Below are 25,269 nucleotides of genomic sequence, written 5' to 3'. Positions count from 1 at the left end.
TTAGTAATTATTAACTATTTAGTAATTTTTTGCCAATTTTACGAAATTGGCGAAATTACTTACTAAAATCACTAGCCAGTTGTATCTGAGTTTAGCGAACCGACTACATATAACAATAAATCGTTTTTCTTTTCTAGCTATATTAAAACCAGTTGATTAATCGTTCATATAAAACAAGGGCAGGAATGCAACAATTGCATTTTTTATGTATTTTCAAAATTAAAATTGTAGTTATTAAATTTATGAAACGAAGTGATGAAAATGAAAATAGCCATTTATTTTTACTTTTTATATTTGCAAACAACACTTTTATGTAATAACATTAAATATTATTACTCAACATGCTATGCAAAAAATAACAGTTGCCTTTTTTATACATGAACATTATTTAAAAAAAAATGTGACTGGCTAATTGACACCCAGTCTATGCCATAAAAGACACTTTCTTGCAGGACTCTATAGTTCGTGCAGAAATATACGTGCTTTAAGGTTCTAACAAACGACTAACGAGAACCTCAACATCATGCTGATCTCTGCTCCTTGTCTTCTAGTGTATTCTCCAGTCTGACGATACTTCGTAAGAGCATCATGGACGGTACTTTTGGCAATATTCAAATTATACTGCGACCATCTTCATGTAATGCCACAATTTTTGCATTATTTTCGGGAGCCATACTATCACGATTTGAAAACACTAATGAACAGTGATCTGAATTTACCAAAATAAACGTAAAACTTATCGTCAATAGAAGAACTCGTGCTAGTAAACAAGATAAAGTATCATTCTTTACCAAATGTCAACATTTTGTTTCTATGATGACGCGATCATTTAAAAATATTGAAACAGTTCCTTGTATAATCGTTAGTTATTCATTAATTTAATTAATAGGATTAGTTTTTCACTATCTATGTATTCAATGATTACAATATTCTATATACTATACAATAAAATCTAATAGTCAAGAAAAGAGAGAAAGTGATTTTAATAATACATATACTGTTACTATGGAACTAGTGGATAAATTTTGAACATCTGTAACAATTAAAATCGTTGTTTACATGCAGTGCACGGCTTATCGAAATTTAGTATAATAAATTTTAGTAATGAGACATTTAAAAAAAGTTCATCCCATTTTCCGACCGTTTATTAAAGGCAATTTAAAAAAATTGACGCCCGCTGTTTATCTCATTTATTGAGCAAGAAGCGGTTTTGCTCAAATATTTAAGTGGAGGATTGCGTGTGACGGAAAACAACTTTCCCATCGGAAAACATCGCTCGGACGAAAAAGTACCCAATGGAGTTTACCAAGGTATCGACCGGGGAAGATGTCAATATGTCGGTTGACTTTCAACCAATTGTGTTAAGACTAGCCAAAATACATACATACAAAACCTTTTAGAGACCGACAGTCCTCTTTGCAAGCGAAACGTGGCGAAAGAAAAATATCGAGAAAATTTTTGGAGGTGTTAGAGAAGAGGGGGAGGTATATAGATAGAACACGAACCAATACAGAGATTATGAGTTTTTTAAGAACCTACGATATCAGATGTAGTAAAAGCATAAAGAGTGCGATGGTTTGGATTTTTTAGAGAATAAAAGATCGAATTACCATCCGGCTCGAAGGACCATGAATTGAATTTGCGGGATGGAGCTTATGTAGTTGTGGTTGTACAAGGGCGAGATGAAATTCTGGACGTAAGTAAAACTACCAATTCCAAAATAGACCCTTCTGTTGACACTAAACCCGGTTTGCTAATGGCGTGAAACATGTGTAGCTTATACTCGTATAATTCTAATGAACTAACTGCTACACAATGACTACTCTCTCTTATCTGGTACATTTTTTTCTAAATCAGTTTCTAGGTGAAGCTCCACGCTTCACGAGTAATTACAAATATAAAAGAACGAATAATTGTTATAGTTTAACATCAGCAACTTGTAAAAATAAATAAAAATTGTAGACCACACGTACCAGCGTACAATAATAATAATTTAGAAAATAAACATTAATATACACCAGGTGATAAATCCATTGTTTAATATTTAAACAAGGAAAAATACTAAAAATATTAGTAAATACAGAGATGAGTAACAAAAGAAGAGTAGGTCGACCAAAAAAGAGATGGTTAGATGAAGCACAAAAGAACCTTAAAGATAAAGTGTTAGAAATTCGTGAGGAAAAACTAAGGACTAAGTAAGATATTGCGGAAGTCCAACAGTCCTCTCTGATCAAAAATATTTATTTGTCTAATAAATTTAAATTCAATAATGAGACATAAAAAACTGCCCATTTTTGAACGTTTTTTAAAAGCAATTGAAAAAAAAATAAAATTGACGCCCGTGCAAAGTTTATCTCCTTTATTGCTCAAGAAGCGGTTTCGCTCAAACATTTAAGTGGAGTATTGCGTGTGACGGAAAACAACTTTTTACCCATCGGAAAACGTCGGTCGGACGAGAAAAGTACCCAATGGAGTTTAACAAAGTATCGGCCCGGAGAGTTGTCAATATGCCGGTCGACTTTCAACCAATAATCATTTTGTCCGTAAATAAATGATGAGCTAGAGACATTAAAAATGAAAGAGCTCCGACCGGGAAAAAAGGCGGTTCTGTTGTCGGCGTTGTGATAGTCCCGTTGCTAAGATACTGAGTTTTCCGCACGCGATATCATCGTCAGCGGGACGAATTGCCGATAAAATATATTACAATACATTGAACGAAACTACTAAACAATTACATATTCAATAAATGTGGATATTTATTTGTTGATTGTTGTTTTGTTGGATGACGTGGCGCGGCGTTGGGCTCTCGGCCTAGTTCTGGAAATCGATTTAGTACATTTGCAGCAACACGTATTCTAAACCCACTAAAGTAATGACTGGAATATGAATGCATATTAACTTAATGCATACGAATAATTTAAATTATTTTCCATTTTATCGGAAATAAATAATGAAAGCTGGAAAAACATATATTATTTACTGTAGAAGTAAAAAAACTTCCTTTTGTAGCTGGCATGTATACGTTTATTAAAAATTTTTTTAAAATATCCAAGTTGGACAAAAACTTTACATTACATATTAACAGGTTCACTGTCCAGGTTTTAGGGTGGAAATTGCTCATAAGTCCAGTTATGTTTTTGTAAAAATTGATATCTTCTGACTATAAATAAATAAATAATGTTGTAAAATATGTAATTAAAAGATATTTGTTTTAAAGCATACCACATATGGACTGTGGACTCTATAGAAAAAAAAATGACCAAAAGTTGTCTCGTGAGTCCACAGACCATATGTGGTATATGCGTACTTTCCTCACTTCAGATGAACAAACGATGAGTACAGGTCGAAATCCGCGTCCAAAGCCTAATATGATATTGGAATACAATCATCATCATTCTCTTTGCCTTATCCCTATGCGGGGTCGGCTTCCCTAATTGCCTAATTCCCTAAAGATATTGGAATACAATAATCGAAAAAAAGCTATCGATCCTTCTGACGAATTGGCTAGCTACTATTCACCAATTCGCAAGACCTTGACCTGGTACAAAAAAGTTGCTGTCGATTTTCTTTTTGGAGTGGGTGTCATAAATACAGTTTATTTGTTCAATAAATTGAACCGGCAAAATAAATGTACAATATTGCAGGCCCAAATCAGTATTGTGAAAAATCTTTTGGATATAAACGTTGTCCAGACACCTGTCATACCTACGCCGTCCACGTCACAAGTACAGCATTTTCTATAATGAATTGCTATAATGAATTTGGTTAAAAGGAGAAACATCAGCAGCTGCCACTAATAAAGCCAAAAGAGTTTCACAAATATGCAACATCTGTACCAAACCGTATTGTCTACAATGTTTCCAAAAAGTACATTTTTTTTTCAACACTTTTTCTTTTTCAAAATATATTTACTTCTCATTATATTGTATATTATTTTATCTTACATATCCATTTTATAGTTCGCTAAAAGTGAAAACGCAATAAAATATAGGTGTTTAGTTTAGATATTACATTTATTATATTACACAGACCACATTTTACCATATGTGGTCTGTGGACAGTGAACCTGTTAACGAACGTTGTCGTAGTTCAAACTTGCCACAGAAATTGGTTACATGACCTTTTAGTCGAGGAAATGAAACTGAAATAATGGCAAAACCTCGCAATTTTTTCGTCCAGCATCGATTCGTACAAAAATTTGGGATTAGGCTCATTTCACCCTCTAGTTCATTTTCTATATTACGCCGTTGTACGCTTTTGGTTTTTTAAGGGTGAAAACTTCCCCTAAAAAAACTACTTATAAAAAATTATAATATAACATTTTAAACTTTAATATTGTCAACATTTGGTTCTTATTAGTTACATAATGATTGCTTTATGCTTTAATTAAAATCTACTATCATAATATTTCAACCCTTAAAACCACCCTTGTTGGAGCTATATATAAAAAATTACTTGTCCTAAAAGAATAATTTCGGCTTGCATCGATTTACATAAAAATTTGGGATTAGGATCCTCTCATCCTGTACTTTATGTTCTATAACATGCTCAAGGGCGTCGATTATTTTTAGGGGTGTAAATTATCCCTTATTGTCAAAAATTATATAAAAACATTGTAAACTTTAATATGGGTAAAATTTGGTTTTGATTGGCTAAAAATATTGATTATTTTATGCTCTAGGACTAGGATATTATATCATAATATTTCAACCCTTAAAAACCACCCTTAAGAACATTACAATTTTTATAAGTAGATAATTTAATAGATCTATACAGAAAAAAAAGTAGAATTAAAGAATTACAAAAACATTTATTTACACAAAAATACGAATTTACAAATATGTAGAAGTACATATACATATAGTTTTCAAGTCCTCTTCCAGTATTCGAACCAGTTCTGTGGTATTATAGATGCATTGAAAATGTTCCATAAGCGGACTATTCGAAAATTTCGAAAAAAAATTCGTGTTATAAACGTAGCTCCTTCACTTTTGGTGATAAAAAGTTTTTTCAAAAATTATTTTGTAGGATTTTTGAAGAGCTATAAGACTGTAAATTAGATTCCGTTAGATCCCTTAGTTTTTAATTGGGGTGGGTTTAAAGGGCTCGAATAAGGGGGTATTAAAAAAGCTACAATTTAGTAATCTGTCATTTTTTTCGTATCTCCAGTATTTTCGCAGATATTTTGAAGTAAAAGGTGAAAAATACGATACATATTGCAAAAAATCAATTTTTCTTTAAACTCCCATTTTTCTAAAATTAGACCATTTAAATAGGTCAAACTTCTTGGCTGTATTGACAATACAAATACACACGGAATTACAAAAAGGTGAAGACCAATTTTTAATTAGAAGGGTATTTAGGGGGTTATTTTCACTGATTTTTTCGTAGAGAAAAACAGGTATTTACCGACCTTTTTTGATCATAAGTCACTGTATGTTCATGCTAGAATTTGTTTATTATTATTATTTGAAAGGTTTAATTGTATACTTGAAAAAAGACAATTTAAGTTTTTCTAAGATAGATTTTCTGAATCGTATATCAGCAGTCGAGTAGCCACCCATGCCCGAGAGGTTTGGCAACACTGATGTTCATAAGTAGACCAGGGCGGATCTGTAAAAATATTAGTACATTTGGACGTTGAGAGGTGACTCAAATTTTTTTGCAGAAATTGCTTGAAAATAAATCAAATAATAATATTTGAGTTATCCTCCCTGTCAAAAAGGTCCGGAACATTGTTTAAATAATCAAAATGTCAAAAAATGAAGGAAAAATTCGATTTTTTTCTTCGTTTTTTGATTATAACTTTAAAAGTATTCATTTCCGAGAAAAGTTGTACTAACATAAAAGTTGCGTAATTAAATTTGCTACAATATAGAATTAGTTAAAGGTTTAAAAAATAGTCACCCTTGTTGCCAAATAGCAATAATTGCGAAAAAAAACATACAAAAACAAGTATTCGCATTTTACGTTTTTCAACCATTTATGCTAAACTTAGGACCTTCATATTTCACCCAAAAAAACTTTATGATACAGTAAAAAAATTCTGTAAATTTCATTAAGATCGGTTCAATAGATTTTGCAAAATAAATTTTGCAATCCAGCTTTCGCAAAAAAATTCATTTTTTCAAAATGTTACAGGACTGAAAATAAAGCAGATAGCAAGTTGAAATTTTTTTTGCGTATAGAAGTGTACTGTACCTTTCATTTTCAATTTTGCAAAATTTCAATCGATTAAGACCACGGCGTCAGGAATTTTTTTTAAATAAACATTAAATATTGGTGCTACGCGCAGGACAGCGGATAGTTTGCTCCGATTGGGCATTCCAATGACCTTTGATAATGATTGATACATTTTAATTTTTATTACATTTCGATATAAATAAATAAATTTGTTTATTTCAAAATAAAAACACATACTCGTATCCTTTGAAATAACAGTTTTTTAGCAAAAACTTTCTTTGTTCATATATTTTAACTTAGAGAATAAAAGTTTATTATTTTTAAACATATGCAATTGTTTAAACAATATTTCACAAACAATAATAAAATTAGTTTTATTTTTGTGGAATTAAAATACAACAAAATATAGAGTAAGACAATAATATATTAGATAAAGATTGGAAGAAATTTTGATGGAAATCAACTTAAAATCAACCAAATGGAAATCAACCAAAAATTACTGTTTATTTAAAAAATTTCCTGACGCCGTGATAATTAATCGATTTTAATTTTGAAAATTGCAAATAAAAGGTACAGGACACTTCTATATTCAAAAAAAAAAATTAAACTTGCTATCTGCTTTATTTTCAGTCCTGCAACATTTTAAAGAAATGAATTTTTTTGCCAAAGCTGGATTGCAAAATCTATTAAACCGATCTTAATGAAATTTACAGTGTTGTTTAACTATATTATAAAGCTTTTGTCGGTAAAATATGAAGGTCCTAAGTGTAGCATAAATGGTTGAAAAATGTAAAATGCGAATACTTGTTTTTGTATGGGTTTTTTCGCAATTATTGTTATTTTGCAACAAGGGTGACTATTTTTTAAATCTTTAACCAATTTTATATTGTAGAAAATTTAATTACGCAACTTTTCTGTCAGTACAACTTTTCTCAGAAATGAATAGTTTTAAAGTTATAATCAAAAAACCAATAAAAAAAAATCGAATTTTTCCTTCATATTTTGACATTTTGATTATTTAAACAATGTTCCGGACCATTTTGAGTGGGAGGATAACTCAAATATTATTATTTGATTTATTTTCAAGCAATTTCTGCAAAAAAATTTGAGTCACCTCTCAACGTCCATCTCAAAACAGATGCGCCCTGGACTAAAGCGCAATGTTCTATCCTTAACGAGGAACGCCGTATAGACTTTCTATGTATGAGCACATTGTCTGGATAGGTACTAATCTATATGACAGATAGTCTTTAATCCATATCTATAGAAAGTAAATCTTGTATCAGAATGGGGATACAGATTAATTTTTTTTTATTTAGAATCATACAATCAATATGAACCACGCAAGGTTATTGCTGAAATAGAGAAAATATTAATTTTTCATTCTAGATTCCTTTGTTTTGCGCCTTGGTGTTGAACCTTTAGCCACGTAATTACATATACTTATAAATAACTAGCTCAGGGGAGTAAGTGTGGTGTGTGTTGAGTAAATGTCCTTAACACGCTAATTGTATCCGAACGTTTGCTCTCCTTCCGGTGAGTACCGATCCCACAACGATAGAAAATATTTTCATCCATTAATTTTTAATAAATGAAAAATTTCCTACCCCTGATGAGATTCGAATTCACGACCCCTTGATCCAAAGTTTCTAGATTTATTTAGTAAATTATTTCTTTCACTCTTTGATAAAAAATCCCACTGTTAACAAGAAATTGACCATAATGTGGATTTATAGGCTTCATCTATTGTGTCACGGAAACTGGACATTTTCGAATATTAAATAATGTTTATCGATAATCATTTACGTGATATTACAAATGGAATTTTCCTATCCCGACATTAATGGCCATTGGTCATAATTACAGAATGTAGAACGTAATAAAAAAGCCAAATTTAAGCGTCGGTTTCAAACTTTTAGACGATAAACGGTTCTCGAAGTATTATTTTTCCATGATGATGATTCGAACTCAAATTAATAGGGATACTATTACAACTGTAATATCTATGATTACCCCATATTCAAAATGATAATATTCCGTTTAAATAAATTATTCAGTTCACTTGTAGCTTCCCGAAAGTACATATTTAATGTAGTTTGTTCAAGGAGAATTTTTTGTTTTAATGTATTTGGAAGTAAATATTAGGCATATTTTTTTATTTGTTTAAACATACGACTTGTTTGAATTTATGCAAAACTAAATAATATCGTTCAACACCATACGCGGAGGTTTTTTTCACCATTAGTATCATTCTATTGGCTTTTATACTTACCTTCCATATGGTTTTGGTTTTCCCAATTACGCCGTAATATGTTGTTCGATACCCAAATGCCAGTTGTGTCGGTTTCTCTTCAATCTTCTTCGTTTAAATCTCTTTCGCTCATTGTTGTTCATAAGGCCTTTCCATCCAGATTTTTTTGGGTTAGCCCTCTTTCCGATTTTCTGCTGTATTTGTTCATCTCATCATCCTTTTAGTTACTCGTTCTTAACCATTTCTCTGGATGTGACCGTACCATACTAGTTTTTTTTCTTCAGTGCATTTCGTTAATGATCTCTGTATACCCATCCATTCTTTCAATGTGCCAACTATCATATAGATAGATTATAGATAGTCTTATATTTATTTCTATCTATCGATTATTCTTCTGGCTTGATTAATTCTGAATGTGATCCGTTTTTGTCCTGCCATTATGCGCTTTGAATCGGCTTTTTTTTTTCATCTTTGGTCCAACTTTGTACAGTAAAAATCAGACAAGTATCGCAAAAAATCTTTTGCATCTTTTTTTTTTATTAATTTGCACCTAATTTTAATAATCTATTATTTTTTTACAAAGTTTTTCGTTTGCAATTGTATTTTTTTTAATTACATAAATAATTTTTATATTCCGACGGTTTTTATTTCAATTTTTTTTATTGAAATTAACAAAAAAATATTTAAAGTTAAATAAGTCAGGAAATAAAATTATTTATTGAGCTTTTTTAAGTTGGAAAAATAAAATAAAGTAAAGCATAACAGAGTGGCGAAATACTCAATCAAATCAAATCTGAACCATCTTTTCTTTTCTTTAAAAAAATATTCCTTTCGTAGATTTTCTGAAAAGTATAAGTGTAGTTGTCATGTTTTGGCAGTAATCCGACGATATGTAATATTTTTGTACGGCCGTTTATCTTTCTCTTCTTTTTGCCCTTTAATTCGTCCAATTTTGAACATAGACTTCCCCCATTGGCTTCTGTTTAGTGCTTTCTGTGTCCAGTGTGTTCCTCCTATCTTTCTAATGTCATCTCCCCATCTGATCTGGTGCTCTCTTTCCTGTCCATGGTTTCCATTGTTGTATCGTGGTATTCCATCTATCGTCCGTTTGTCTGGCGGCGTTATGACCTGCGAAGCTCCATTTTAGCCTGGCTAAATGGAACAGTAAAACCTCGAGATAACTGACAAATTGGGTGGACGGGGTGTCCGTTAAAGCCGAAGGTCCGTTATATAAAAATAGGTTTAAAATAAATAAAAAAACTTCTTTTTTGAAAATAATGTACACTGTATTTAAATATAAATAAAAAACACAAACAAAATTCTATTTATCTTGTATTCGTCGTGAAGTGACGTTTGATATCGACACGCTTGCTTTCGGTAATCCTGCTTTAAAAAAGGAATCAAGTTTTGTTTGCACTTTTGAAGTTTGCTGTTTTTTTTTTTTATAATCAACTCTCTAAAATTACGAAATTTCGTATAATACTTCGTCTGAATAATCAGTAAATGTTATTAGATCGTCAAGATGCAATCTTGCCTCTGAGAACTTCATTTTTGGCAGTGTTGTTTTGCCTTCTTTGCTATCTTCACTTCCATCCTCATGTTTTATTTTCATAACTTCTGCTATTTCACTTTCAGTCGTGATATTATACCCAGGGACAACTTCGTCTACTAGCCATTGTAAAATAAAACATCTCAGCTACCTACTTTTTCTCCTTCATTATTAGATATGTATTGTCTTACAGAAATCAGGAATTTCCAACCCTTCGTCTGCATCTTGGCCAACACACAATTTTTTTTGCAAGGTACGCTGCCCTCTTGTATCTTCTGCATTATATTCATTATGCGATGCAACCATTACTTCATAAAAACTTTCTGCGAGATATTCGTTCGGTTTCCAAAATTATTCCCTGATCCATGGGTTGAATAAGCGATGTTGTATTTTTGGCAAAAACATACAACTAAAGTTTCTAGGTAGGTGTAGCATTTGGGGTCTACGGGGACCCCGTTGGTATTCAATGTATCTGGTATGTGACAGGTTAAGCATGTATCATATCAACAGGGCGTTTTTAATTTTTTTACATTTGACCGGATTTTTCGTCCGTTCTATCCGAAGTCCCTTATACAGGGTGAGTCATGAGGAACTGTACATACTCCTACCTCGTATAGAATAGAGGCTCCTATGGGGAATAACAAATGGCCATTAAAAAGTGTCTGCTCCCCTTGGTTATTAATATACAGGGCGAGTTTCGCATTTTAACAGAAATTTATATTCGTCATAATTTTTGAACGGTCAGATCGATGTGTCTCTTATTTTGGTCAATAGTTACACTGTTACCACCTAATCAACTGATTTATTCAAACTAGAAAAAAATCAGGTCCGGCTTTAAAAAATTAGTTCGTTTGGGTCTTAGAAAAAATTTCACACTGTATACGCTTTTTGAAAACTCTTTTACAAATTAGACAAATAGGCAATTAAAATGGCATATTTATTTTTTCCCCACACGATTACTTAATTTTTTATAAAAAAAATCAAATTTGACTATAAATTAAAAGTTTGGTAAAGTAAACCATAGATTCAAAAAAATTAACTTTTTTTTAACAAATATTTGATTTATGTTACCACCCAATCAACTGATGTATTTAAACTAGAAAAAATCAGGTCCAGCTTTAAAAAATTAGTTCGTTTGGGTCTTAGAAAAAATTTCACACTGTATATGCTTTTTGAAAACTATAATATGAATTTTACAAATTAGACAAATAGGCAATTAAAATGGCATATTTATTTTTCCCCACCTAATTACTTAATTTTTTATAAAAAATCAAATTTGACTATGAATAATAATTAAAAGTTTGGTAAAGTGAACCATAGATTTAAAAAAAATTTACTTTTATTTCAAAAATTAATTTATTTTGAACAAATATTTAATTTATGTTGAACATTATTTACCCAATCAACTGATTTATGCAAACTAGAAAAAAATCAGGCCCGGATTTAAAAAATTATATCGTTTTGGCCTTAGAAAAAATTCACCCTGTATACGCTTAAAAAAAATCGATTTAAATTTTTTTTTCTGAAATTTTTACTTAACATTGTGAAGACTATGACAATTGTTGTAGCCTTTCAGTCTTCTTCTCGTAAAAGTTCTGAATTTTTAAAAATAAAAGGTGCAGCTTCAGTGGTGTCATGGCAAAATTAGCAGTGCGGGAACGCAGTGCCGGAACGCACTGCTAATTTTTGTTTACAAAACCTAAATTCTCTATTATTTTTTTTTCTTTTCTTAACCAGTGCGGGAACGGCGTTCCCACGCGTTCCCACACCATGACACCACTGTGCAGCTTCGTGAATTGCAAATTTAAATCGCAAGAATTAAGTGAAAAAATTTAAAATTTATCTACTTGATCACGTCTATGTTAAACTATAAGAGTCCAAACAGAAGTGTTATGGGGAGTTTTAGATCTAGACGTGTTATAGAAAAAAAATGGTGAAACTTTTAATTGTAAGAAAAACGTTGTTTAATTTTTTTTTTCATATTTATGGTAAAATTGCGATTTTGACAAATTTGATGTAGGTAATCGTGTGGGGAAAAAATAAATATGCCATTTTAATTGCCTATTTGTCTAATTTGTAAAATTCATATTAGAGTTTTCAAAAAGCGTATACAGGGTGAAATTATTTCTAAGGCCCAAACGAACTAACGGACCTAATTTTTTTTTAGTTTGAATAAATCAGTTGATTGGGTGGTAACATAAATCAAATTAATATTTGTTTAAAAAAATTAATTTTTGTAATACAAGGTATTTTTTTTAATCTATGGTCCACTTTACCAAATTTTTAATTCCTAGTCAAATTTGATTTTTTTTTATAAAAAATTAAGTAATCGTGTGGGGAAAAAATAAATGTCATTTTAATTGCCTATTTGTCTAATTTGTAAAATTAATATAGAGTTTTCAAAAAGCGTATACAGGGTGAAATTTTTTCTAAGACCCAAACGAACTAATTTTTTAAAGCCGGACCTGATTTTTCTCTAGTTTGAATAAATCAGTTGATTAGATGGTAATAGTGTAACGATTGACCAAAATAAGAGACACATCGATCTGACCGTTCAAAAATTATGACAAATATAAATTTCTGTTAAAATGCGAAACTCGCCCTGTATATTATTAAACAAGGGGAAGCAGATACTTTTTAATGGTCATTTGTTATTCCCCATAAGGGTCTCTATAAGAGGTAGGAGTATGTACAGTTCCTCATGACTCACCCTGTATAGAGGTCCGTTATATCGAGGTTTTACTGAACTTATAAACGGCCATAAAAAAATAGCCGTTTATAAGTTCTATTTATTCATTACCAATTCACAACCGGAAAAACTCAGTAAATACTGTAAAAGTGTTGTTTTGTTTGTTCCAGAGAAGAGTATGTGTTTAGACTTCAGCGAACTTAATTTTCAACAGTTTTTAAAACTCTTGAATTGTAGATTTTTGTAGATCCTCATCCAATTAGGGAAAACTCAAATAGAGTATATTTTGTAATAATATAAATTAGGGATAGCAATTCGGGCGTTCCGAGAAACTTCTTTTATACAATAAAACTCGACTGAATCATTGTTTCGTAAACTATCGATAAACAAGTATTGCATCAAAATAAAAGAGATCAATAATAAACGTGGGAAAGAACGTCTGCAACTAATTATATACCTGAATAATAGAGCGTTCTTACAGAAGTCTCTTATTTTCTTCCCTATAAATTATTTCATTAGATATTAAGTAACTAATACATGATATGATGGTAAACCCCTTTGATACTGAGACACGACATCCCGGGGAAAATTACAAATAACGGTACAAAATAATTAATGAAATGCATGCAACTGTGTACGACATGAGATCGTTATTTTCTTAGCTCGGGAGAGTTTATGGGACGTGGCTCATTTATTTTTTATATTGAAAATTGAAAAAAAAAATTAATATTTTATATAATATACAATAGCGATACTTTGTGAATGTGGGTCTCTTTCCGTTACCAGTTTCCATAGTTTTCTGACTGTCCGGGCGTCTCGTGGCTCATCCTTATAAGCCAGATATATCAAATGCAAGAGTCTCTCAAGCGTCACCTCTTAATTCTTTTTGTTGGTTTCGATTTTGTTATTCATTTTGATATGTGGTATAATCACCCATTCTGTTACGTATTAGATCTTAGTAATGACATTCTTTCCGAGCATTCGTATAATGTGGTCGTTTATTATTCGTTTTAGTTTTGATTTTCGGTCTGATTTTATGATGAACTACATTTCTCTTACCAATCTGTTGGCGACGATTTAATTGCCAAACATAGCTTCCACATTTTGAGTGAGTTCTTATAGTAGCTAGGGTACCGCCTTCGGAGGACATCCTTAAACAATGACGGATAATCTGTCATTTCGCACCATATTACACTCAGAAGAGGTTTTTCCCACCTAAGTTACGGGCGCTTGGCTTGTTTTCAAGCAAGTTTCCCGTCAATACAGATTTGTGCGGTTTCTCTAGATGCGGTAGATGTACATACTAGTAAAACTAGTATGTCATTTTGAAGTGCCTAGCGCCTTCAATAAGTTATCAGTATCTATATATGTGTAACTTGAAATTAACTAGTTGTAATCTAAGATACAGACTCTTATTATCTTCCAGAAGCCAATATATTATTTAGTTTTAGAATTAACTTTTGTTATTTTAGTAGACTAACATTGTAATATTCTTTTTATAAGATAAGACTTTTTTGTAATAATTTTACTAAAATCTACATTAATTAGTAACAAAATCTTTATTCAGGGGCGTCATTTGGGCGTCCAGGGGAGGCATTTGCCCCCCCCCCCTGGCCCTGAATATCACTGAAATTTACAGAAAATACATCAATATTCATCATAACATCATATATAATGTATTGTATATATCGCACCCTCAGTGCAAGACTGCAGTAAGTCAAAATAAGTAAGTTTCGAGATAAAGACGATTTTGTTTATTTTCGTGCTAATATCTGTGAAATAAGACACAAATTTTAAGAAAAATTAACATTTAATTATGATTTTGCATGCTTTTCAGCCTATATTACATTAACCAAAAATAGAAATTTAAATAAAATAATATTAACGCAAAAAAAAATTAGGAATTTCAAAGTTACAACACTTTTGCACGGTAAAAATTGTTAATCACTACAAATTTAGTATTAGAATTTCAAAGTTACAACAGTTTTGCACGGAGAAAATTGTAAAAAGCGTAGACACATTTACTTTTACAGTAAAACCTGTATTACCGACCACCTGCCAACAACGGCCACCTGTACTAACGGCCAGTTTAAAAATTACCCAAACCAATTATGTACAGTAAAACTTGTGTTAACGGCGACCTGTCAAAACCGGCCACCTGAACTAGCCGGCCAGCTTCAAAGTTCCCCAAACCAAAATTTTTGGACTACAAAACCTGGTATTAGCGGCCACCTTTTTATATCGGCCAATAGTTCTGTCATTTTTAGTGACCGTTATTGACAGGTTGTACTATATATTAGACTACAAAAACTGGCATTACCGGCCACCTATCTATATCGGCCAATAGTTCTTTCATTTTTAGTGGCCGTTGCTGACAGGTTTTACCGTAGTTGTTGTCCTCTTCTCGTACATCATCTTGTGCCAAAATATTTTTATAAAAACTATGGTGGGCTTCTGGTATCATGCCCGAATGGCATAAGTATACCCAATCTTTTTTTTTGGCTGTTCTTTGGTAAGTTTTCTGAGAATAGATATTTGTGACCTCCCAGCATTGTCAATACATAAGTTTTAAGATAACTGTTTTTCCTTTTAAAAACTCATGGAAAATAAATATAATACAGTAAAACCTGTGTTAACGGCCACCTGAACTAGCCGGCCAGCTTCAAAGTTCCCCAAACCAAAATTTTTGGACTACAAAACCTGGCATTAGCGGCCACCTTTTTATATCGGGCAATAGTTCTGTCATTTTTAGTGACCGTTATTGACAGGTCTTACTGTATTACACAAAAGACATAAAATTTACATGAATAGATTGGTCTCGAAAATCTTTGTTTATTGTCTCAGCCGTTAATGGATTAAGTAGACGCTCTGTATATTAAAATTAAACACCACAGATATAGATATTAAAATAACAAATATCTTACTTTTTTCATTGCTTGTTATCGAATCCGTTGCAATGTTCCGTGCAAAACTGTTGTAACTCTGTTACATTAGAGTTACAACAGTTTTGCACGGAACTTATGTTCAAAAACGCAAAATAGTTAAACTGTTGTTGTTGTAATATTTAGCCCATTAAGAATTTGAAAGTTACTAAAGTTTTACAGGGGATAGATATGCATGTTTACAATCGAATTCCATGATTACTTCATTTTCATAAAATTTTGAGTTACTGCAGTCTTGCACTGAGAGTGCAATATAGTGCTTGCCCCCCCCCCCCCAAAGAAAATTTCAAATGACGCTCCTGCTTTGATTACAATGTTTGTTTCTTTGGTATGTGTCCTTTTATTTCAAATTCTTATCATGGCATAACAAATATTTTTTATACAAAAGAGACGTATCTGCTAATATCTTTTTCGGGAAAATACTTACGTTGTATTTAAATACAATATCAAATACAGTTTAAATTTACCTTTCTAACAATAAATCAGTTGCGTATAAATGATATAAAATAAAAGAGAAATGAACCAAACATAAATGTCAAAACTTTGGCTAGATCTCCTGTAAAAACTGAGTTTGGTTTGTGGCTCTTTTGTATTGAAGTAGCGATATTATGTACATTTTACTTGAGACCGTTCACATGCTAACGCGCGTTAATCTGTTTTGTCTTTTGTCTAGTGTGTTTTATGTTGTGTTAATTTTGCCGTCATTCCTATTAAACAAATGTCACTACATTCTACTAGGATACCTTTAGGGCAGTCAATGAGGGTATTTGGCTCCGAATTCCATCCTACTACATCGAAATATTTGATATTAAGGTACACACAGTAGGTAGGGAATAGCTTAAGAAACAAAGTCTACCCTATGCCTATGTGCGCTTTTATCTTGGGGTGGTTCCCACCCCCTTCTCGGGGGTGAAAAATGTTTTTGTTAAAATAGAAATGGAGGAGGCTAGAGAACCTAATTTTAAGCAAAAACTGTCCTATAATTATTTTTTGAAAACTCAATACTTTTTGAGTTATTCGTGGTTGAAAATTGCCCATTTTCATTGAAAAATGACACCTTTTCGGACGGATTTTTGCGAATACCTTAAAACTATGCATCTAACAAAAAAACTATAAAATATTTCTATAAGTTATAAAAAACAAAGAGGGATATGGTAGGTAAGAAGAGTTTGTTTTTTTGCTGCGTGCTCAAATCGGTCTATTCAACTTGAAATAACAGAAAAACTGTCAATTTTAGGTGTATAATGATACTAATAACTTTTGTAGTGCTTGAAAAGACCTTTAAAATGAGCAGTACTAAATGTCGATTACATTCAAACGGAGCGAGATATTCTGCAAAAAAATTTATGACTAATGTATTTTAAGAAGAAATGAGAAGTATATTCAACCCCTCATCCATCAGAATTTAAATACATCGTTTTCCTTCTACAATACTTTTTATTATGGGGTTATTTCTATGATCAAAAAGTTGGACTGGATTAAAATAAATGGTTTTTGAAAAAAAAAGATCAATTTTAGAACGCATTTTTAAATTTTCTTAACCCTACGTTAGGCGCGTCGTTATTGCTGACAACCTTAGGCGCGCGGTCTACGATTGTAGACCAATAGTTTTTTGTCGTTTAATACCGGATTTTGACAAAATTAACAAATTAGTCGTTAATAACATGTTTATTTATGTTCGCACTTTGATATTAGATATGTTTTGTTCCTTGGCTTTTCTCATTTTGACAGTGTTAAAATTAAAAACGAGGTCATGATTTTTTGGGTCTTTATTCGCAAGTAAATGAAAATGGTCACAAAAATAAGCTCAATTTAGTAAAAAACACAAATATTTTTTATCTTTGAACTTATAGAATGACCAATAGGGATAAATAATAAAGAATAGAACTAACAAGTAAAAAAAGAACACAACTATTAAATGGTCAAAGTGGCACAATTTTAGTCCGTCAAACATTCAGTGCAAATATCCCCAAAATGATCCTTGAATGCAAATGTGTCACATTTTTGGCATGCCCTTCTTGTTGGCATATTGCAAATTCATGCACAAATACAACATCGTCCCACGTAATTTGTTGGAATATTAGGGGAAGAGGGTACGACTTCTTGAACTCCGAGCAGTACGCGAGCTCGTCGTCTAAGTTATCTTAGCAGGGAAGGCATAGTTGATCCATATTCAATTTGCTGTTTGATTAGTTCTCATGCTCAGTTTTCAATGAAGTCGCTGTATACACAGCAGGCTACATATTAGATTTATATATACAACTAAAAACTGGAACGCGCTTAGTCGCGTGGTCTACAGTTGTAGACCAGTGCTCTTTGAATAATGGTAAAAAAATAATGCACACAGATCGGCGGCGTTTAGCAAACTGAAGAGTAAGTTGGAAGTATTAGTGACAGCTACTAAGCGGGATGGGGCGTATGTGCAGTTTTATGCAATTCGCGACCACTTAAAGGAGAGTGGTCTACGATTGTAGACCACGCGCCTAACGGAGGGTTAAAATTCTTCCTTTTCCTCCATGTAACTCTAAAAAGATAAGAGATACGAAAAAAAGATATCACACAGAAATGTAGGGTTTTTTCAAATAAAAATTTCCTTTTTATTTTTCATGACTATATCTCTTTATCATTTTCAAGTTACATGGAGAAAAAGTAAGATTTTTAAGAAAATTTAAAAATGCGCTCTATAATTTGATCTTTTTTTTTTCAAAAACCATTTATTTTAAACCCGTCCAACTTTTTGAACATAGAAATAACACTATAATAAAAGGTATTGTAGAAGGAAAACGATGCATTTACATTTTGGTGGATGGAGGTTAAAATTACTTCTCATTTTTTCTTAAAATACATTAGTTATCAATTTTGTTTGCAGCATATCCCGCTTAGTTTTATGTAATGGACCTTTAATATAGCTAGTTTTAAAGGTCTTTTCAAGCACTATACAAGGTATTAGTAGCATTATACACCTAAAATCGGCCGTTTCTCTGTTATTTCAAGTTGAATACACCAATTTGAGTATGTACCAAAAAACAAAACTATTTTCACCTACCATATATTTTTTTGTATTATAACTAGAACATTTATGAAGGCAAATGTCTTTGTTTTTTTATAACCTACATAAATATTTTATATAGTTTTATGTTAGATGCATAGTTTTTAAGGTATCCGCACAAAACCGTTCGAAAAGGTATTATGTTTCAATGAAAATGGAAAATTTTCAACCACGAATATCTCAAAAAGTTTTCAAAAAAAAAATATAGAACAGTTTTTGCTTAGAATTAGGTTCTCTAGCGAATTTCGTGATAATTTTAAGCAAAAAATTTTCCACCCCTAATAAGGGGTGGGAACCAACCCCAAGATAAAAGCACACATCGGCATTGGGTAGACTTTGAATTAGGAGATAAGTAGAGGCTAGGCCCAAAATTTCATTAAAATCCATGCAGTAGGATAGAATTCGGAGGTAATATCCTATTTTTGCTCCCATTGACTGGCGTACTTCCTGATTTGACGAAACGCCCCCGGATTATGTTCTAGGAACGGAAGTATACTTGAGCTAGATTTAGTAAACTAGGTGCTCAATATCTCCCTTTTATTTCCATAAATTTCATATAATCGAGCATTCAACCTTCTCCTATCTTCTTATCCTTGAGTTCCATATCTCTTACGTAAACTTTAGATACTCACCGAGCGTTATTAACGATGCTTTAAAATACTTGACACTAGAAATATTGTTATGATTCTTTTTAGCTAACATATATGTCCAATAAAATTACTGGAGTTACTTACGTTGCATCTTTTCAAAAAAGTAAAATTTTGCAAATTATGTGCATCAATTAAGTAGAGCGGTCAAAACAAACAAGACAAATAGTTATTGACGATAAGGTGAGGTATATCGAGATAAAGAACACAGGAAAAAAAAAGTGGACATCATGCCTAGATGGAAAATTAAGTACATAATTTTAGATCTGGATAAAGCTGTCAACGAGTCATTTGCGCTAACAAAAATGAACAATTTTAATGATATTTTAATGGTCAAAACCCTTCAATTAAACAATGTTAAATTGTATAAAACCTGTTAGTGCAAAGAACTCTATTATTATCTAAATTCAAAGAAACAATATCCATCCAGCGAACAAGATATCTATTATTCATAGATACGAGAACAAACAATACCTTTTGCCTCAACTTTTAAGAGAATTATACTTTGAGTGTACAAATATTCCAGGAGCAATTGACGCCTGTTGAAAAATGTTTGTATTTGAGAGGTTTCCGTGACAACCCTTTTACAATCAGTTACCACCACGTAGGCTACCCTCTCCCTAACCAAATGGGCAAGCCGCGGTGGCGATTTGACTGATAAGCTGATAGTCTAGTGACCACTGGTCAGTTCCTTAATGTCTGTTCTAGTGGTGACTTGGCCTGGATCGGCAGGTAGGGTTCATTGTATTTATTTTACATGTAAGGGGATTAAAAGCTTAGGGGTACAAGTGATAAAATGGTTTAGTTGAGAAAAACGCAAAGTTACTTTTCAATAGCAAAAAAACAGTAAATTCTACAGCGAATGAATCACTTATGGACTTATATTTAATTAATTTTGTACGTTTTAGTTATGTTTTTTAAAAGCTTTTTTAAAGTTAGTTTTTATTTTCATTAAAAATATTTCAAATTTTGAAAAAACGTTTGCACTTGTACTCCTGCTTCAAATTTTGCACTTGTTTCTGTTTGTCACTTATCACTTTACGAATTTCTTAAAGTAAAATAAACGAAAAATTACGTTAAACATTTTATTCTTAAAAAACATATTTATTCATCATAATCTGAGGCCAGGTCCAGTTCAGTGTTTTGGTCTATTTTAAAATCCTCGTTTTATTGTGGTGATGAGTTTGTACTATGTGTGTACTAGTGTATTTTAGTGATGGTGCAATTGATGATGATGAGTTTACGTGTACTTCTACCCCTAACGTATTTATTTTATGTCCTATAATAGTGACATTTTTCGTTAATCTGTTTCGTTTTTCTGGTACTTCATTTTTCGGTGGCCCCAGCAAATGTTCTTGGGTCAAACTAGTCACAGGCTGCTTTGAAATCCACGAATAGCATATTATTATATGCAACCCTTTCACTAACCAAATGGGCAAGTCGCGGTAGCGATTTGACTGATAGTCTAGTGACCGCTGGTCAGTTCATTTGTCTGTTCTAGTGACGACTTTGCCTGGATCGGCAGGTATTGTATTTATGTTACATATATATTTTCATACATTTTATGAAATGTTAAAACTGTTAACCTATAGTGCGTGCTTTGGTATGGCAATGTAAATTTTTCTTGTTATTTATAGAAAAGTCTTCTAAAATTCTAATGCGGTTCAATGCCTTTTATGTTTCTTGATATATTTTGTTCCCCGCATCCGTTATATATGTATATTTTTAGTACATATTCTTTATTGAAGTCCGGCATATTTTATTTGAGTGAAATTTTTTACAATATTTTAATTTGACATCAGATCAGAAATTTTTTATGTTTTGCAAGCCTGGTTATGGGAGAATCTTGGCACGATCTATATATGCGTTGGCAGTTTTTGGTAGCTTTGTTCAAACTACATGTAAACTTTCTCTATTTTTCTCCCAGGCAATTAGAACAATATAGCTTTATATTTCCAAATGTTTTTCATTATACGACCAATGTATTCTATAAAGTGATTTCTACAATCTATAGTATATTCCAAATAATTAAATTTTATTTTAAAATTCTATTGTAGCCTTTGGTGAGCATCCTTGTCACAATCCTGAAAGTAGGTATCCAGATATAGTCTATTTTCAGATCATATAGGAGTCTGACCAAGTGTTTTTTCCATGTTTCTAATTTTCTGATTCAGCAACTTTTCATCACCTTTTTGATCACTCTTGTTATTTTCTGTTTTGGTGTGTTTAAGGGGCTATCCTAGTGTAAAAGTACGAAATTCATATACTTTTTTGGGAATTTCTAAAATAAAAAGCATTGTACCAATTGTACCAAAACAATTTTCATAAAAAAATATTGAAAAACGATTTATGCACCATCCACTGGCACCGTGAAAATAAAAACATAGCTCCACTGCTGCAGTGATTGGGACTAATAGAGATCCTGAAACATAAAATTTCAAAGATATTATTGAATAAGTTATTTTCTATACCATTAACATTGAGTGTTTAATGCGTAACAATGTATCAGTCTTGAGTGGTCATCACACAGACGTAAACGCGTTTAAATCAGTAGTACGGCAGAGGACCGATTTAAAGCATTGAAAACTATTGTGACTGGAGAGGAGGAGATTAAAACTAGGAAGGAATATTTCGAGAAGGATTTAAGAGAAGAAACGATCATACATCATACAGGATTAAAGGATCTTGATAATAATGAGGAAGAAGTATTATGAGTATATTCCACGAATATACGACTGTCTTGGATTATCGCGACAACGCATATTTTAGCGTGCAACATAAGAAGTGCGAAAGTAAATGGCTCTAATAATTGTTCCAATAAACAACAATGTATTTTGCAATTTACTTTCGTTCTTCATAATTTGCACAGTAAAATATTCGTTGTCGAGATAATCCACAACAGACGTATGTTCGTGGAATAGGTCGAATAGGGTATACCAACAAGGAAATATATGTACTTATAAGAAACTTAGAAACCTGTAATGGTGGAGAAATAAATTGCCCTTCAACCTCAGTTGAAGTATGGAATAAGTGCCAATGAGATGTTAATGGCCTCAGAAATTACACATCTTAAACAAAGAAAGAAAACAAAAAGATCATTACAGAAAAAAAGCAGACATCAGACTACAATACACTAGGTTCATGGGGAATCGAACTATAGTCATTCGCGTGAAAAGTTAAAAGAAAAAAAGTAAATAGACGTGAAGATAGCCACTGTTTAGTGACGACAATCCCGAGAATATACAGGGTGTCCTGTTTTCCAGGGTGTTTTCCTGACAAATGTTTAGTAAAATACCGTCTGTTATGTGTAATTCCAAGTAGTTTTACGCTAATGACGTCGACTTTGCAAAATAACAAGACACTTACTCAACATACACACTACACATGACACTAATACTCATGTTGTGACTGGCTGAATGACATAAAGTCCATGTCATAAAAAAATTGTTAATTGTCATTTTTGACCTGGGGGTCATTCCCGCCCCCTTGGTCATCCGTGTAACAAAAAAGGGTTGGTCATCGGAAGGTTAATATAATTTATACATACTGCTATTCACTTCATTCAAACATATTTCTAGCTTTAATTCAGCTTTTTAAAAAAATAATTTTGTTACAGGTTTTTGGGACTTCGTTGAGCGACAGTCGCTTTTTCTATTTTGGGTAAGTCCTTTTTAATTACATATATACTATCATATACCAGAGATTCGAGAACATCTATTTCAAATTAAAATCGATTTCATGCTATCAATTATGTACGCATTTATATTGATATTTTCTACATTATTTTGTATAAACGGTGAATGGTTATTACTTTGCAGGACATATTTGACAGTTTACTAAACCACTAAACCATTTTACTGCTGAACACTGACATTCGACTTCTCCATAACTTTTAATCTCAAATCCAAGCAACTTGTCCGATCCCGAACACTCCAATATATCCCCTGGAGTTATTGATGTTGTTTGTTCGGCTCATTTTTTAAGTCCCTAAGTAGATTGAAACATGTGAACACTCCTTCGCTGATTAATTATTTTTGGCGTGCCCTAAAACCCTTAAAAGATTCCATATTCGATTGGTAAGGTGGGATTAATTTGTGTTAAATAAGACCAACCATTTCTCTTCACGTTCAACGCTCTGTTGTTCAATATACATATTTTGGTTTATTTCCATAAATGTTTGGTATTTAAGTCTTGAATAGAGATGTTATGGTTGACACGTAATACTGACTATACACACAGGGTTGAAACTCAAAGAAATACATAGAATACAAGCTCTGACAACTAAATGTTCGGACAAGCGAAAATTTTTTGGAAACGTTCATCTTCACAACCCTGTTTATTGTTTTTACCCAATTTTGAAAAAAATGGGAAAACTTTGAATTATCCACGTCCGTCCGTCCGTCTATCTGTCTGTCCGTAAACTCAACTCCTCCGTCATTATACCAGGTAGAATGACAAATGAGGTGTCGAATGAAAACTTATAATCCAAAGTGAGAAATTTGATCTAGGACTCCCCGTTTTTGAAATGCGACCGAAAGTACTGTTTTAAAGTCACCGGAATGGTACAAGTGATATATTATTCGAAGCACCTTCGCAAGACGAGAACAAATATCTGGACCTCGGAGGTAAACTACACTATGTCGACATGGTGTTGTTTGAATAAGTTCCTTTAATCCATTTATTTTATTAGTAGAATTATACAAATAATTATTATCATTAAATTATGGTCATATTGTCTTTCGATCAATTATCGGATATATCAGATTTTTATTAACATCCTAAGTGCTCTAAACTTTGTTGCAAACACACTCTAAACATAGTTGCTCGAAATGACATAGTGTAGTTGACCTCCGAGGTCTAGATATATACTTCCGGTTTCATGACTGTCTGTTCGTCCGTCCGCGAATATAGCTTTTCCGTTATGAATACAGATAGAACGACAAATGCAGTGTCACATGAAAGCTTATAACCCAAGGATGGTATTAACGATGAGAAATTTGACATCGGACTTCCGGTTTTAGAGTGGCAACCGGAAGTACTGTTTTAAAGTTACCGAAATAGTATAAGCGATATATCATTCGACGTGCCTTAGCAAGATTAGAACAAATGTATCTTTTGGTTTTTATATCATTTTCGGTTAAAAAGTTCTAACCGGAAGTGCCATATTAGGTATAGTCGCAGAAATAGTACATGTGACTGTTACACATCAACCGAATCGTATTGAAAAGTCGAGTTTGAATCTTTAGTTCCGGTTTTGAAGTCATTTCTGTTTTCAACAATTATGACCCAAAGTTTAGTAAAAAACTCAAAATTTGTGAAATCGTATTTACACTTTATTATTAATGATACTTTGATGACTATAATGTATTGTGATCTCTTTCTTTAATTCAGTAAGCAAGGTTGTCAAGATGAACGTTTTCAATCAATTTTCGTTTGTCCAAACATGTAGTTAAAGCCCTGATCGACAGGCGAGTAAAACCGCAGTTTCGTGGCTCGTCGGTAAAGCTCGCCAGTGTATCATTGCAATACCGCGGTTAGCCTGGCTTGTGGCTCGTCAGTTTGTTTTATTTTTTACTCGGCTCGTCGTTCAAAACAGCACGTGTATCACGGCTGGCGAGCCAAACCGGCAGTTTTCAGCGACCGTTGAAGTGAAAAGACCCGTTTAATCATGGATATGCGAACTCTCAGCCACGACTTTTTATTGGAATTTATAGATTGTTTACGAGACAAATAAGTGGACACCCGGTATTTCGTTGATTTCGTCATTAATTTATTGTATGTATGTGTGACCTTCATTATTTCTCGTATCCGTTCATTGGTGACATGTTCTCTTCCTGATCTTCCTGCAGCTCTTCTCCAGAAACTCATTTCGGTGACCTCTTACATTCGTTTTGATTTTTCCTTTATAGGCCATACTTCGCAGCTGTATGTTATAATGCTTTTCATTACGGCGTTATTT

The 25,269-nt window shown here is 32.4% G+C and overlaps 1 protein-coding gene across 2 annotated transcripts in view; it reads left to right on the top strand.

Moving 5' to 3' along the window:
• Positions 1–25,269, top strand: part of LOC114334753 (ubiquilin-1-like) — a 259,274-nt gene that overhangs the window by 42,840 nt on the left and 191,165 nt on the right. For both annotated transcript variants that reach the window (XM_050658828.1, XM_050658830.1), the window contains exon 2: positions 22,927–22,970. The gene's annotated coding sequence lies outside the window, so the exon portion shown is untranslated. The remainder of the gene's footprint in view (positions 1–22,926; positions 22,971–25,269) is intronic.

This window comes from Diabrotica virgifera, chromosome 8 (genome assembly GCF_917563875.1).
Source record: "Diabrotica virgifera virgifera chromosome 8, PGI_DIABVI_V3a".
In the NCBI taxonomy this organism is placed as follows: domain Eukaryota; kingdom Metazoa; phylum Arthropoda; class Insecta; order Coleoptera; family Chrysomelidae; genus Diabrotica; species Diabrotica virgifera.
The sequence above is the reverse complement of the archived record's forward strand: the minus strand, read 5'-3'. Positions and strand labels throughout refer to the sequence as shown.